Consider the following 16,840-nt stretch of genomic DNA (forward strand, 5'->3'; position numbering starts at 1 on the left):
TGTTGCTGTGCTGTACTTTTCTTTGTTCTTTGTTCTTTTTCTTTGTTTTTTTGTGGTGGATGTCTTCTTTCCAGGACAGAAACACTGGAGCTCACGCATGATATTCTAGTACCCAGCTGAAACTGGTTTATTCTGGTTTGCTTACATACAGATATACACAAGTGACCACAGGAAGGAAGGTGTTATTTCATCCCTCCCTCCCTAATGAAAATGTTCACAAAGTTCAAATTCCATACGATTTATATACATTTCTTGTTTTTCATGTATTTACAAATTCAACATAACCACTGGTTTCCTGTTCCTACAAGATTTCTTGATACAAACTTTCAGAACTCAGGCAAGGATTGTGACCCATTTTGGTCTGAATTTGAGGAGGAGTTTTCCCCAACAAAGACTGATTTTGCCCTTGACCTTCACTTGAATCTTCCAATTCGTCAGACATGTCTGTCAGACTCTGACTGGGCTCTGAACTAGGTCCAGGCATGATTGATGTTCAATTATCCCACTTCACTCTGAAGTTAAAATGTGCAAACCTAACTTTTCACTACCAAACTTCTTGACCAAATATGTGCAAAGACCACGTTTTCATGACTCACCCTGGTAACCTTTCAATCAATTATGATGATGTCTTTAACGCCAATCTTCTGCTTCAACTTCAGACATCTTTCACCCATTCTCCCCCTATCATGGGCGCGATTCTCCGACCCCCACACCGGGTGGGAAAATCGCGGAAGTGCCGGGCGAATCACACCATGCCGCCCTGACACCCCTACACTAATTCTCCCACCCCCCCCCCCCCCAAAATGGCGTGTCGCGTTTTGCGACAGGCCGCGCGGAGAATCGCCGCTCCGAACCCAACCTGTTCACGCCGGCGCCAACCACACCTGGTCGCTGCCGGCGTGAACATCGCGCGACCGCTGCATGTGGGGCCTGTGGGTGGTGGAGGGAGGATCGAGCACCAGGGGCATGCTCAGGAGGGGTCTGGCCCGCGATCGGTGCCCACCGATCGACGGGCCGGCATCTCTAAAAGACGCACTCTTTTCCCTCCGCCGCCCCGCAAGGTCAATCCTCCATGTCTTGAGGGGCAGCAGAGTGGAAGACGGCAACCGCGCATGCGCGGGTGACATCATTTAGGCGCCACCGGCCGCGTCATTCAGGCAGCGCCACTTTGACGCAAGCGTCAAGGCCCAACGCACGAGATTGACCCGCCGCCGCTCCTAGCCCCCGGGGGGGTAGTATAGGGGGCGAGGAGCGACCTCCAATGCCGGAGTGAAACACTCCGGGTTTCACTCCAGCATCGGCAGTTTGTCTCCCTTAGGGAGAATTTCGCCCTATGGTTCTCTTTCTGTCTTGATTGTTTCTCTCCTACTGACTACGGTAAATGTGGCTTGAGCAAGGAAAATCTTGCTCTGGGCTATTTCCTAAGGAACACTCGCCGGCAGTAGTCGTGTGCAGTGTGCAACAGTAAATAAACAAAACAATTGCCAGTTTTAAAATCAATTACATATGAAGTTTCTTCCAGTTTGTACCTAGGATTTTCTTGACAAGAGCACGCTTAACATTTTGTACTATGCGCTCAGCTGCTCAATTTGAAGCAAGGTGACATTGTGTAACTCTGGATTTTATTTACCCTATTCATTCTCATAAATCTTACAAATTCTTCTGAACAAAACTCCTTTGGAAACCCATAGCAGCAAACAAACTCTGCAAAATAACAAGGGGTTTTGTTTGATTCATCAGAAACCCCTTCACCCACTTTGACTGGCTATCACAATGAAGAGTCGTTGCCCTTCAAATTCTAGAATTTGAGCTTCTGTTAGACTTGAGTTGGCCATTACATTGTCCGCAATCCTGCCTCACTGCCAGACTATGATGTATTTTCAGGTCAGAGACACTGGAGCACGCACATACTCAACTGAAACTGGTTTATTCCAGTTTAATTATATACAAACACAATTAGCCACCAGAAGGTGTCATTGTGCTTACTGCTTGCCACTGTTGGGCCCCCCTGTTGGGCTGAGGATTGCCAAGCAGGAGGGAAATTCTCACCCCCCCCCCGCCACCATCACCAGTCTGCAGTCCTTCCCACCAATACTTAATCGCAGCTTTCCCTCATGGTATAGCCCACTCCTACCACTGGTTGAATACCAGCATTGCCAGGTCCATTTCTGAGCTTCAATTGGCCTCCAAGCGGGAAGGCCATCATCAACTCTTCCTGCCCTCAAATTAATTGGGGGCGGGGAGGGATGGCAGGAGTTAGGAAGTCAACGGGCTGTCAACCCCTCAGCCCTTATGCCTCACCAACCCAATCCTGGGGAGAGGTGGTAAATTGTTTCCAACGTTTCAGGTCTGTGATTATCTCTTTGTTTATTAAGTCTGCTGAGGGTGAATGCTGCCATGATAGCTGTTGGTTGGTAACAGCAGTTATTTGAAAAAGGAGTGGGAGTGTGTGGGTATCTCCGGAGGTGGAAATACTTTTTTTTTACTCACTGCAAACATTTTCTATTTTGGCTACGGGCACATTTTTTTGGTTTTCTGAAGTGCCTGAGTATTCATCGAAAAAACATTTCCAAAACGAAAAGTCTTTCATTTGTGATATAATTAGATAAACAAAAGAACCAGTGAAGAGATGAACAGGTAATATTTTTTAATAGAGCGACGCTGTCATAATACAGAATGCACTGCCTGGTAGAGTGGTAAAAGCAGATTCAACAATAACTTTGCAAAGGCAATGTGATATCTCCTACAACAGGAACAAAGATCGAGCTGTAAGGAAAGCACGATAGCACAGTGATTAGCACAGTTGCTTCACAGCTCCAGGGTTTAATTTCCGGCTTGGGTTACTGCCTGTGTGGAGTCTGCACGTTCTCTCCGTGTCTGCGTGGTTTCCTCCGGGTGCTCCGGTTTCCTCCCACAGTCCAAAGATGTGCAGGTTAGGTGGATTGGCCATGATAAATTTTCCTTAGTGTCCAAAAAGGTTAGGAGGGGTTACTGGGTTATGGGGATAGGGCGGAGGCATGGGCTTGAATGGTGTGCTCTTTCCAAGAGCCCGTGCAGACTCGATGGGCTGAATTGCCTCCTTCTGCACTGTAAATTCTATGATTCTATGAAAGAGTGGGGAGGAGTGGGGCTAATTAGATACCTCTCTTAATGAGCTGGCACAGGCAAAATGGACAAAACATTAGAGAGGATGTGAAGATACTGCAAAAGTGACAGTGATGAGTTGTATAATCAGAAGTTGGATTTCACAGGGGGACAGTTTACCCACAAAACACTCCCCCCCCCCCCCCCCCACAACCCCCCCAAACTCCCCAACCCCCACCCCAGACCTAAAAGCTTGTCGGCACCTTTCTAAATGGCTGACAGCTCTGTAGTCCCAGCAGTGCCAAAAACATTGGTGGCCACTGCCTAGACAACAACCAGTCTCCACAATGAAGTAAAGATGTCTCCTGGACGTCAGGTTTTTTATTGTCACCACTGCCTGAGGGTCACCACACCTCGGGTGAGGGACAAGTTTGAGAAGACAGGGTCTTCGCGAATAGCCTCAGCTGGTGCAGGAATTGAACCTGTGCTGTTAAAGTTTCACTCCGCAACTCAAACCGGCTGACCAGCCAACTGAGCTAACCGATACCAACCTCTGGTAAAAAGCCAAGGTATAGCAAGAACTGCTAACTTAATACTATAGCTCTTAAATTCTTGTTTTTTAAACTCAAAAATCTCAACAGTAGGCTTCTTGTTTTATTATTATTTCCATCCAAGAGTTGTTCTATAATTTTCAGGATCTTAAGGGTTTATTCACCTCTCCTGGGACTGAACCAGGGTGTGCAACAGCCCTCAGGGATTCACTCTGATTTTCCCTGGTTTAGCTTCATTTTTCTGAGGTCTGAGACTGAGTCTTTCCACTGGCATCCAGCTGGGCAACATTCCAGCTCTTTTTAAGCACCTCAAAACTGTGGGAACTCCAGCACAAGAGTGGGTCTCACTGTATTCCTGCTCAGTGACTCTAAAATCAGACAACGCCGTTTAAAGCTTCCTCTACAGCTTCTGTCAAATTCACTCTCTGCTTCTCAAAGCTGTTCCCATGATCCGGTTGCAATTGCTGGTAGCTCTCTTTCCTGCCTGTTTCAGCTCCAAACATAAACTGCCTGTTTTCTGTGAGAAACCACACAGAGAAACTCAAAACCAAAGGGTTCTTCCTTGCAGCCGATCCCCATGGAAACATAACATATCCTGGATGTCCCAGATAGACATTTCAATGAATTGACATCAAATCACACACCTATCCTTTGGTTTGAAAAGTAGACAGATACTTTAATCTGTCAACCTACCCTTGTTTACCAATTGATTTCCCACCTTTCTTTGATCAGGCAAAAGGACATGAAGAATTTCTAGCTCAATTGGGGGCAATTGTAATCTTACCATTGACTCCATTCCAAAGCTAACAGAGGACCACCGATAATTTATTGTTTACACACCCTTTTTCTATTTGTTCATTCATGTGACTATGGGTGTCACTGGCTAGGCCAGCATTTATTGCCCATCCCTAATCATCCTTGAGAAGGTGGTGAATCCCTTGTGGTAGAGGTTTGGAAAATTCTGTCAATGGAGCCTTGGTGAATCACTGCAGTGCATCTTGCAGATGGTACACACTGCTGCTACTGTGTGCCGGCGGTGGAAGGAGTGAATGTTTAAAGTAGTGGATGGGTGCCAAAGAAGCATGTTGCTTTGTCCTGGACGGTGTTGAGCTTTTTGAGTGTGGTTGGAGCTGCACCCATCCAGGCAGGTGGAGAGTATTCTATCACATTCTTAACCAATGATTTGTTGGTTGACAGGCTTTGGGAGGCAGGAGGTGAGTTACTCACCACAGAATTCCTAGCCTCTGATCTGCTCTTGTAGTCACAGTATTTATATGGTTAGTCCAATTCAGTTTCTTGCCAATGGTAACCCCCAGGATATTGATAGAGAGGGATTCAGGAATGGAAATGCCACTGAATATCAGGGAGCTGATTTGGTTCTCTCTTGTTGAAGATGGTCATTCCCTGGCAGTTGTGTGGAGTGTATGTTACTAGCCACATGAATATTGTCCAGGTCTTGCTACATTTGGACATGGACTGTTTCAGTATCCGAGGAGTTGCAGATGGTGCTGAACATTCTGCAATCATCAGCGAATTTCCCCATATCTGACCTTCTGATAGAGGGAAAGTCATTGATCATAGAATTTACAGTGCAGAAGGAGGCCATTCGGCCCATCGAGTCTGCACTGGGTACTCTTTGGGTAGGGAAAGAGCACCCTACCCAAGGTCAACACCTCCACCCTATCCCAATAACCCCACCCAACACTAAGGGCAATTTTGGACACTAAGGGCAAATTATCATGGCCAATCCACCTAACCTGCACATCTTTGGACTGTGGGAGGAAACCGGAGCACCCGGAGGAAACCCACGCACACACGGGGAGGATGTGCAGACTCCGCACAGACAGTGACCCAAGCCGGAATCGAACCTAGGACCCTGGAGCTGTGAAGCCATTGTGCTATCCACAATGCACAATGCTGCCCCAAATTTCACCATCTGCTGTGGTGGGATTTGAACCCGATCCCTGGAACATTACCCTGGGCCTTTGGATTACTAGTCCAGTGACAATCCCACTACACCACCACCACATAATTGATGAAGCAGCTCTAACTTGAACCCCTTTAGTAAGTGGGGATTTCCTTTGAAGACTAATTATCTTAGAGTTGTTTAGCACTCCCAAACAAGCTGTGTTTATTATCTTCCATTTAAAAATTCAATCCCCAAACTTGGAGTCTGATCTGAATACCTAACGAGGGCCAAAATTGCAGTCAGCAAGGGTGTCGCCTTGAGTCAGGGAAGGCAACACCCTCTTTCATCTTACATGATGGGCCTAATACATGACTTAAACCTCCTCTGCTAAATTGGGTTCTGATAAATGGAGCACTGCTTGTGATCCTCAACAAGTTACTGAGCAACCGCTACCAAAATATAGTTCTTTAAAAAAATACTGTTGTGGAGCCAGGAAGAAAAGGACCGCTCCCTTAACTCAAGGAGAACCCAATTACTCCAATCTCATTGCCATTTTGCTTTTCTCCCTCCCAGGACTTAGTTTTGGTCCACCATCAGTCTGATCGATTCCTCTGTTTGAATAGGTGAGCTGCCTATGGAGAGACGACACAAGCCAGAAACACAATCAATTAATGTTGATAACTTCTGGGTCTCAAGCCTCCTCCTCCAACCGCACGCTGCAGTTGCATTGTTACTTCCACACCAGTAGCAGTAATTCTATTGCTCTGTTTTCAAAGTCACTTTTGGTTCTATCCCCTCAAAACATCCTTTAGCAAAGACCATTAATGTGCACAGTGCCGAGGAGCTGGGTTCGATCACAGCCCTGGGTCACTGTCCGTGTGGAGTTCACACATTCTCCCCGTGTCTGTGTGGGTTTCACCCCCACAACCCAAAGATGGGCTGGTTAGGTGGATTGGCCATGCTAAATTGCCCCTTAATTGGAAAAAAAAATAATTGGGTACTCTAAATCTATTTTTAAAATTGAGGATGTAACGTGGCCTGGAGCCAAATGGTCCGAGCAGGACCCAAACGGTGAATCACTGAGTAGGTTATTGCTAATTGGGGGCCGGTTTAGCTCAGTTGGCTGGACAGCAGGTTTGTGATACAGAGCGAGGCCAACAGTGCGCGGGTTCACGTCCCACACCAACTGAGTTATTTATGAAGGCCCCGCCTCCTCAACCTTGTCCCTCGCCTGAGGTGTAGTGATCCTCAGGATAAACCGTCACCTGTCAGCTCTCCCCCTCAAAGGGGAAAGCAGCATCTGGGACTATGGCGACTTTACTATTGCTAAGGAAGTGTTGTTTGATACCACTGTCGTTGACAACTTCCATTACAATTTTGATGATGAAAGTGGCACGGCACCGAGGATCCAGGTTCGATCTCAGCCCTGGGTCACGTCTGTGTGGAGTTTGCACTTTCTCCCCGTGTCTACGTGGGTCTCCCCCCCTCGATCCCCCCCCCCCCCCCCCCCCCCCCCCCCACCACCCAAAGATGGGCAGGGTATGTGGATTGGCCATGCTAAATTGCCCCTTAATTGGGAAAGAAACAATTAAAAATTAAAAAAGCAAAGACCATTAAAACAATTTTGTTGGGTGAGGATTGCAATCCAGTAATGGATTATTGAGACTTGCTGTGGAAAAGGAGGTGGCAGATTCACCTCTGAGCACTTTGAGTATTGGGGAGGCTTTATGCTTATTTGTAGCCTTTCCTTCAATAAATACCACTGCATACTACTTAACAAATCTGAGCGTTGGGGGAAAATTCCTGACATGTATTTAGTACACAACACCCAGCTTACAAACAAATGAGTAACTTTTCAAAACATAAGTAAATAAATCATTCTATCTGTACTGCAAATTCATTAACCTTCCATATTTAATTCTTCTATCCATGCATAAATCCATAAATTCCTTTTCCAATCCAAAGCTACTCCAAGCTCCAGGCCAAATCAATAAATACATAATTCTCATCCATTTATTCATTAATTTGTTGTGCTTCTCACAGTCATTTTGAACCTTCAATTTTCCATTACCCTGTCTCAGATTTGTAAATATTAAATTAAAGTCGAACCAATGTGAAAATGATTTATTTAGTTTTGCTATCCAGCCCATTTTCCGAAAATTCAGTAAAATATTCATTTTCTTCCAGCTGTACATTATTTAATCAGATCTTTAAAATGAATTCTCACTTTTTTAAGATCACTGAAATGTGATAATGCAATTTTTATTCATTCATGGGATGTGGGCATTGTTGGCTGAGCCAGTATTTATTGCCCATCTATGGTTGCCCTTGAGAAGGTGGTGGTGAGCCGTTTTCTTGAACTGTTACATTCTCTTCAGTGTTGGTCCATACATAATGCTGCATATGCTTGCATAGTGGTAATGAGACTGGACTATGTGACCAGTGATCTGAGACATAGTTCAAATGTCAAACATGGCAATGGCGAAGTATGGGTTTTGTTAATTGTTAAGTCTAGAATTAAGAAGCTACTACCAGTATTAATATAATCCACTAAATGGGCAGCATTTAGGGGCAGCACGGTAGCATTCACAATTGCTTCACAGCTCCAGGGTGCCAGGTTCGATTCCCGGCTGGGTCACTGTCTGGGGAATCTGCACATCCTCCCCGTCTGTGCGTGGGTTTCCTATGGGTGCTCCGAATCCTCCCGCAGTCCAAAGATGTGCAGGTTAGGTGGATTGGCCATGATAAATTGGCCTTAGTGTCCAAAATTGCCCTTCATGTTGGGTGGGGTGCTAGGTTATGGGGATAGGGTGGAGGTGCTGACCTTGGGTAGGGTGCTCTTTCCAAGAGCCGGTGCAGACTCGATGGACCGAATGGCCTCCTTCTGCACTGTAGATTCTATGATCTATAAAAGTTATTTAAAAAAACCCTGGTTCACTAAATGTCCTTTACCTAAGGAAATCTGCTGCCTCTCCTGTGTCCAGCGTATTTGTGAGTCCGGTCTCACCCCAGTGTGGGCCCTCCAAGCAAGCCATTCAGTTGAATCCAAGAAGGTGGCGCAGCGCGGTGGCGCAGTGGTTAGCACTGCTGCCTCACGGCTTCGAGGTCCCAGGTTCGATCCCGGCTCTGGGTCACTGTCCGTGTGGAGTTTGCACATTCTCCACGTGTTTGCCTGGGTTTCGCCCCCACAATCCAAAGATGTGCAGGGTAGGGGGATTGGCCACGCTAAATTGCCCCTTAATTGGAAAAATGAATTGTATACTCTAAATTAGTATTTTTTTTAAAACAATAAATACTGGCCTGGTCAGTGACACCCACATGCAGTGAATAAAAAAAGGGTGAAGGATGGCTAAACTGAAGGAACAGCAATATAGTTCCAAGTCAGGATCGTGCATGATTTGGAGTGGAACTTGTAGCTGGTGGATTTTCCCTGTGCTTGTTATTCAAGCTACCTCAACAGAGTGTGAGAGAATTAGTGCTTTGAGCGAATCTTAAATCTCTTAGAAAAACTTTAATGTTGCATATGCTTAACATTTAACTGCACCTGCTGTTTAAATTCTAAGTCTCATCCAGGGTCCGAAACAGGGAGATAGAAGCTAATGTAGCAGTTAATTAGTCAAATAGGGGAACAAGCTCGAACTGGCCTGTTCTCAGTCCCTTTGTTTCACAACATATAAATGCAGACAATCTCAGTGCAACCGGCACCCAGTGAAACTTAATGCAGTGAGGGAGTTGGCTGGGCTGACTCTGAGGGAGTTGGGTGGGCTGAGGGAGTTGGGTGGGCTGAGGGAGTTGGGTGGGCTGAGGGAGTTGGGTGGGCTGAGGGTGTTGGGTAGGTTGAGGGAAGAGGGTGGGCTGAGGGAGTTGGGTGGGCTGAGGGAGTTGGGTGGGCTGAGGGAGTTGGGTGAGCTGAGGGAAGTGGGTGGGCTGAGGGAGTTGGGTGGGCTGAGGGAGTTGGGTGGGCTGAGGGAGTTGGGTGGGCTGAGGGAGTTGGGTGGGCTGAGGGAGTCGAGTGAGCTGAGGGAAGTGGGTGGGCTGAGGGAGTTGGGTGGGCTGAGGGAGTCGGGTGGGCTGAGGGAGTCGGGTGGGCTGAGGGAGTCGGGTGGGCTGAGGGAGTCGGGTGGGCTGAGGGAGTTGGGTGGGCTGAGGGAAGTGGGTGGGCTGAGGGAGTTGGGTGGGCTGAGGGAGTTGGGTGGGCTGAGGGAGTTGGGTGGGCTGAGGGAGTTGGGTGGGCTGAGGGAAGTGGGTGGGCTGAGGGAGTTGGGTGGGCTGAGGGAGTCAGGTGGGCTGAGGGAGTCGGATGGGCTGAGGGAGTCGGGTGGGCTGAGGGAGTTGGGTGGGCTGAGGGAAGTGGGTGGGCTGAGGGAGTTGGGTGGGCTGAGGGAGTTCGGTGGGCTGAGGGAGTTGGGTGGGCTGAGGGAGATCAGTGAGCTGAGGGAGATCAGTGAGCTGAGGGAGTGCAGTGTGCTGAGGGAGTCAGGTGGGCTGAGGGAGTCGGGTGGGCTGAGGGAGTTGGGTGGGCTGAGTGGGTCGGGTGGGCTGAGGGAGTTGGGTGGGCTGAGGGAGTTGGGTGGCTGAGGGAGTTGGGTAGGCTGAGAGAAGAGGGTGGGCTGAGGGAGTTGGGTGGGCTGAGGGAGTAGGGTGGCTGAGGGAGTAGGGTGGCTGAGGGAGTTGGGTGGCTGAGGGAGTTGGGTAGGCTGAGGGAAGAGGGTGGGCTGAGGGAGTTGGGTGGGCTGAGGGAGTTGGGTGGGCTGAGGGAAGTGGGTGGGCTGAGGGAGTTGGGTAGGCTGAGGGAGTCGGGTGGGCTGAGGGAGTTGGGTGGGCTGAGGGAGTTGGGTGGGCTGAGGGAAGTGGGTGGGCTGAGGGAGTTGGGTAGGCTGAGGGAGTCGGGTGGGCTGAGGGAAGTGGGTGGGCTGAGGGAGTTGGGTGAACTGAGGGAAGTGGGTGGGCTGAGGGAGTTGGGTGGGCTGAGGGAGTTGGGTGGGCTGAGGGAGTTGGGTGGGCTGAGGGAGATCAGTGAGCTGAGGGAGATCAGTGAGCTGAGGGAGTGGAGTGCGCTGAGGGAGTCGGGTGGACTGAGGGAAGTGGGTGGGCTGAGGGAGTTGGGTGGGCTGAGGGAGTTGGGTGGGCTGAGGGAGTTGGGTGGGCTGAGGGAGTTGGGTGGGCTGAGGGAGATCAGTGAGCTGAGGGAGATCAGTGAGCTGAGGGAGTGGGGTGTGCTGAGGGAGTCAGGTGGGCTGAGGGAGTTGGGTGGGCTGAGGGAGCTGGGTGGGCTGAGGGAGTTGGGTGGCTGAGGGAGTTGGGTGGGCTGAGGGAGTTGGGTGGGCTGAGGGAGTTGGGTGGCTGAGGGAGGTGGGTGGGCTGAGGGAGTTGGGTGGGCTGAGGGAGTTGGGTGGCTGAGGGAGTTGGGTGGGCTGAGAGAAGTGGGTGGGCTGAGGGAGTTGGGTGGGCTGAGGGAGTTGGGTGGCTGAGGGAGTTGGGTAGGCTGAGGGAGTTGGGTGGGCTGAGGGAGTTGGGTGGGCTGAGGGAAGTGGGTGGGCTGAGGGAGTTGGGTGGCTGAGGGAGTTGGGTGGCTGAGGGAGTTGGGTGGCTGAGGGAGTTGGGTGGCTGAGGGAGTCGGGTGGACTGAAGGAAGTGGGTAAGCTGAGGGAGTTGAGTGGGCTGAGGGAGATCAGCGAGCTGCGGGAGTCGGGTGGGCTGAGGGAAGTGGGTGGGCTGAGGGAGTTGGGTGAGCTGAGGGAAGTGGGTGGGCTGAGGGAAGTGGGTGGGCTGAGGGAGTTGGGTGGGCTGAGGGAGTTGGGTGGGCTGAGGGAGTTGGGTGGGCTGAGGGAGATCAGTGAGCTGAGGGAGATCAGTGAGCTGAGGGAGTGGGGTGTGCTGAGGGAGTTGGGTGGGCTGAGGGAGTCGGGTGGGCTGAGGGAGTTGGGTAGGCTGAGGGAGTCGGGTGGGCTGAGGGAGTCGGGTGGGCTGAGGGAGTCGGGTGGGCTGAGGGAGTCGAGTGAGCTGAGGGAGTCGGGTGGGCTGAGGGAGTCGGGTAGGCTGAGGGAGTCGGGTGGGCTGAGGGAGTCGGGTGGGCTGAGGGAGTCGGGTGGGCTGAGGGAGTTGGGTAGGCTGAGGGAGTCAGGTGGGCTGAGGGAGTCGGGTGGGCTGAGGGAGTTGGGTGGGCTGAGGGAGTCGATTAATTAAAGCAGATCAGAATGCCAGGTGATGTACAGAGTCATTCATCTGGGGGCTGGATTGCGGACACTATGGCCGGATATGTCCTGCTGGTTGTTGGCGGCACGATTCTCTGGTCGCGCCGGCAGCGCACCCCTGTCCTTCTGGGTGGGGCGACTTCAATGGGAAATCCCATTGATAGCAGTGAGAACAGAGAATCCTACTGCCCGTGAATAGTGTGCTGCCTCCCATTGCCGAGAAACATGCAGATGGAGGACCGGGGTATGCAGCCTTATATCACATCTGGGAGGGGGGGAAGTTACCTGGATGCTTTGTACCAGGAGGAGTCACATCCCAAAGACTATGCAGGTACAGAAAACCATTAGGAAATATAACATAATGTTATCATATATAGGTAGGGGAATTGATTACAAAAGTAGGGAGAGTATGCCAACCACTGTGCCATTGTGGACGGTCAAGTGGCACAGTGCTTAGCCAGGACCTGGTTCGATTCCAGCCTTGGGTGACTGTCTGTGTGGAGTTTGCACTTTCTCCCCGTGTCTACGTGGGTTTCTTCTGGGTGCTCCGTTTGCCTCCCATAGTCCAAAAATATGCAGATTAGGTGGAGTTAAAGGGATTGGATGGGGGGAGTGGGCCTAGGTAGGGCTCTCATTCAGAGGGTTGATGCAGACTTAATGGGCCGAATGGCCTCCTTCTGCACCATAGGAATTCTATGCTTTAGTCATACAGAGGACTGGTTAGACCATCTGGAGTACTGTGTGCAGAATTGACCTCCTTATTTAAGGAGAGATATAAATGCTTTAGAAGCAGTTCAGAGTTTAGACTAATACCAGATCATGGAGTGTGCTGTCTTATGGGGAAAGGCTGGACAGGTTAGGTCTGTACCCACGAGAGTTTAGAAATTTAAGAGCTGACTTGATTGCTCCTTTAAGACCCTGAAGGATCTTGACAGAGTAAATGTGAAGCTAATTCTCAAGTGGGAGAATCCAGAACTAGGGGTCACAGTTTAAAAATTACAGGTCACTCGTTGAAGCCAGATGGAGAGAACTGTTTTCCTCAGAGGGTCATGAATCATTGGAACTCTCTTCCGCAAAAGGCAGGGGAAGCAGTGTTTGAATATTCTTATGGCAGGGCTAGATAGTTTCTTGATAAAAAAACAAGAGGGCTTATCCGGGGTAGGCAGGAATGTGGAGTGGAAGTTAGGAGTGGCATATTCCTACTCCTAATTCCTATGGAAGAGGTTCAGAAGGTATTGTTCAAGAGGCCTTAGCCAATGGCTGAGTGCATCTTGTGGATAATATATCCTGCGGCCTCTGTGTGCTGGTCATGGAGAGGGTCAATAGATCAGATAATGGGCGGCATGGTAGCACAGTGGCTAGCACTGCTGCTTCACAGCTCCAGGGTCCCAGATTCAATTCCCGGCTTGGGTCACTGTCTGTGTGGAGTCTGCACGTTCTCCCCGTGTCTGCGTGGGTTTCCTCCGGGTGCTCCGGTTTCCTCCCACAGTCCAAAGACGTGCAGGTTGGGTGGATTGGCCATGCTAAATTGCCCTTAGTGTCCAAAAAGGTTAGATGGGGTTACTGGGTTATGGGGATAGGGTGGAGGTATGGGCTTAGGTAGGGTGTTCTTTCCAAAGGCTGGTGCTGAATAGCCTCCTTCTGCACTGTAAATTCTATGATTCAATAATGGGTGTCAATCACGCAGGCTCCTGTTTTACTGGATGGCGTTGAACTTCTGAAAAGTTTCTGCGCTCAATCAGACAAATTAAGAGTTTTCCATCCCATTCCTGACCATTGTGGAAAAGCGTTGGACACACATATGAATATACAAATTAGGAGTAGAAACAGGCCATTCAGCCCCTCAAGCCTGCACCATCATCCAATAGGATTGCAGCAGATCTGACTGTGGCCTCAACTCCATACTCCACCTGCCCCGATAACCTTTGACTCCTTTGTTAATCAAGAGTCAAGAGGTGAATAACTCGCCAGAGAATTCCCAACCTCTGACATGAGCTCGTTGCATAGTATCTATACAACTAGTCTAGTTCAGTTTCTGGTCAATGGTAACTCCCAGAATGTTGAGAGTGGGGGATTCAGTGATGGTAATGCTGTTGATTGTCAAGTGGAGATAGTTGGATACTCCCTTGCCTGGCACTTGTGTGCGTGAATGTTGTCATTTATCAGCCCATTCTTGAATGTTGTCTGGGTCTTCCTGCATGTGGACATTGGCTGCTTCAGCATTGGAGGAGTTACAAATAAACTGTGTGACCATCAGTGGACAGACCCTTATACTGGAGGGAAGGTCATTGATGAAGCAGCTGAAGATGGTTGCGCCTGGAACGCTACCCTGCGGCAATATCCTGAGATGATTGGCTTGTAACAACCACAGCCATCTTTCTTTGTGCTGGTTGTGACTTTAGTCAGTGGAGAGTTTTCCTCCCAATTCCATTAACTTCGGTTTTACTATGGCTTCTTCATACCACACTCAGGTAAATGCTGCTTTGATGTAAAGCGCAGTCATTCTCACCTCATCTCTGGAGTTCAGCTGTTTTGTCCATACTTGGACCGAGGCTGGAATGAGGTCACAAGTTTGAATTCTCACTTTGGAATTTTAACTAGTTTGAAATAAAGGCCAATGTTGCAACAGCCTTTTTGATTATTTGTTGTAGCTGTGCCCTAGGTTTCAGTAATATCTGAACATGAATCCCAAAATCTCTTCACTGGCCCAGTTCCTTGTCTCCCGCCATTAAGAAAATATTGATCCAAATCTTCCTGTCTCTGGATCATTGGGGAAGGGCTGAACATTAATAGATGCACATAAAGAAGTCCTGATGCGTCATTATACATGGGAGTCGCTTGGGATGTTGAAACTTCCAGTGGCTGATTCCCGGCGACCCAGGACTTTTCGCGAAAGTCTCCAATCTTGAGCAGAGACTTGGGCCAGACACATAAGATTTACCTGTGTATTTAACTTGGAAATGTCTGACAGTTTAAAACTTGTTCCAACAACTGGGTAACTCCACTATCGACCCCACCACCCTGAGCGGACTACCCGCTCTGACCACCCAACTGCCTGACTGCAGCTCAGGCCAAATATCTACCTATCTCAGCCAACCAACCACCTGTCCCAATGACTCCGACCAAATTGGAATCTGCCAATTGGAGCTGGAGCACCACAGCATTTGCTGAGGGGAGCATCTATCAGGCGGATCTTCCAGCTTCAGTGTCTTTGAGGGGGTCCATCTTCCAGCCTCAGAATGTTCCTGGAGATCCCTCTTCATTCAACAGGAAATCTATCTTCTTTCTTTAATGGTAGATCAGAGATGTTGGGCTCCTTTTCAATATGGCACCCAGATATGATAGCGGGATACATGCAATGAAGACCATGCCACCACAGAAGATGGCACAAACCCCCTAGATATGTAATTAACTATGCTTGGGATGGAAGAAATGGCATGTTTTCCCGTTGACCTCTGCAGCAGGAAACCCTGAGGGTCATGAAGTCATTAATTTCCGGCACAGAAAGAGGCCATTCAACCCATTGAGTCCATGCCTGTTCCCCACAGAGAAATCCAGTAAATCCCACTCTGCACAGCCCTGCAGGATTATTTCCTTCAAGTACGCATCCAATTTTCTTTTGAAGTCATTGTTTCCACATCCGCACAACCCTGGTGGGCAGTTGTTATTTCTAAATCAGGCTTCACTTGATCTCTGTGAGTCCAACAAGCATGACAGCAGCACGTCATGGTCATTTATTCTTCCCTTTCCTACCAAATTGACGGGCAAACTGGCTGCCTGGCAGACACTCTGCAGCTGGGGGATCCTTGGGGACAGTCACCAGATACTGGGAAAGGGAAATGTCGGAGATTAGTGAGGGGTGAAAGTGAGAGGCAGTCGAGAGAATAGACTAGAAATTGGACCTTCGGTGGAACAGGAAGAAAGAGGGAATTAGAAAGAGGAAGATTGGAGATTGAGGCCTGTAATGCTTCGGGAAAGGGAGGTAATTTGATAGGCAGAAGCTGAAATCTTCCTTGTGGGGCTGGGGTCAACATTGTTGTTCCTCATGGGCTGCAAGGGGTGCTACAAAAGGCACTTATGCTCCACTGTGTGAGCCAAATTTAAAGTGTTAATGAAGTGGCCAAGGCAGAGCACCTGCGATCCTCAAAACGCCCTCACTGTGAAAATGGCAACAAAAGTTTGTACCATGAGGCACTTCAACTGGTAGAAATTTAACCCCTCAAAAATGTATCCCACCTCCCGTGGGAGGAATAGCATTAAAGCAATAATTCTTAGCACATCCTTCAGAATCCATGCTAACCCTCTGTTGAACTCGTGCTTGTATATGTTGGGGGTCAGTTAGCTCAGTTGACTGGACGGCTGACTTGTGACATGGAATGTTGCTAACAGGGTGGGCTCAATTCCTGTAAAAGCTGTGGGAAGTCTGAGGCCCTCTCAGCTTTGCTTCTGGCCTGAGGTGTGGTAACCCTCAGGATAAATCACCACCAGTCAGCTCTCAAAGGGAGAAGCAGCCTATGGTCCCCGGGGACTACGGCGACTTTCATTTCACTTGTGTATGTGCTTAGCCTCTTTCGCCAGGCCAATCGATTCTAGTAACTTCTCCACAACTGATGTTAAACTGACAGGTCTGTGGCTCTCCGGCTTCTTCCTCTCATCCTAAATAATGGAGTACTGATTTCTTTCAGTTGCTTTAATCAAGTCGCCTTTCATATTGAAGCCCTTCACAGCGAGGCAGCCTCCTTTTTACCATAACGTCAAAGAGGCTGAGAGACTTTTGCAGCGAGACAATGTTTTCCTTTCAGAGGGCAGCAACATCACTTACCTTTAAAACCGCTGATAAATGTCCTCAGCCGTTGTGTGCATGAGTAGGCTTTCTCAGCAAGACAACAGGTACCAGCATAATCACAGGCACTTACACTAATGCATGGCTAATCTTGTGAAAGAGAGCTTCTCTATTTTTATACATGTGGGAAAGTATTACAATGCGTTCCATTTTTGCATCATCAGCAAAGAACCTGAATTGGCCTCAGTAAAACTTAGGGCTCCATAAAAAGGCCATTGGTCTGGAATGTTAACTGTGGGCTGGGGGTGGGGGGGAGAGG

At 49.1% G+C, this 16,840-nt stretch overlaps 1 long non-coding RNA gene across 1 annotated transcript in view; it reads right to left on the bottom strand.

The window, feature by feature from the left end:
* The window catches only part of LOC119970216, a 107,380-nt gene extending 90,768 nt beyond the window's left edge, over nucleotides 1–16,612 (bottom strand). The window contains exon 1 of the long non-coding RNA XR_005461563.1: nucleotides 16,561–16,612. This is a non-coding gene — a long non-coding RNA (uncharacterized LOC119970216). The remainder of the gene's footprint in view (nucleotides 1–16,560) is intronic.
* Nucleotides 16,613–16,840: the final 228 nt, after the last annotated feature.

This window comes from Scyliorhinus canicula, chromosome 8, assembly GCF_902713615.1.
Source record: "Scyliorhinus canicula chromosome 8, sScyCan1.1, whole genome shotgun sequence".
In the NCBI taxonomy this organism is placed as follows: domain Eukaryota; kingdom Metazoa; phylum Chordata; class Chondrichthyes; order Carcharhiniformes; family Scyliorhinidae; genus Scyliorhinus; species Scyliorhinus canicula.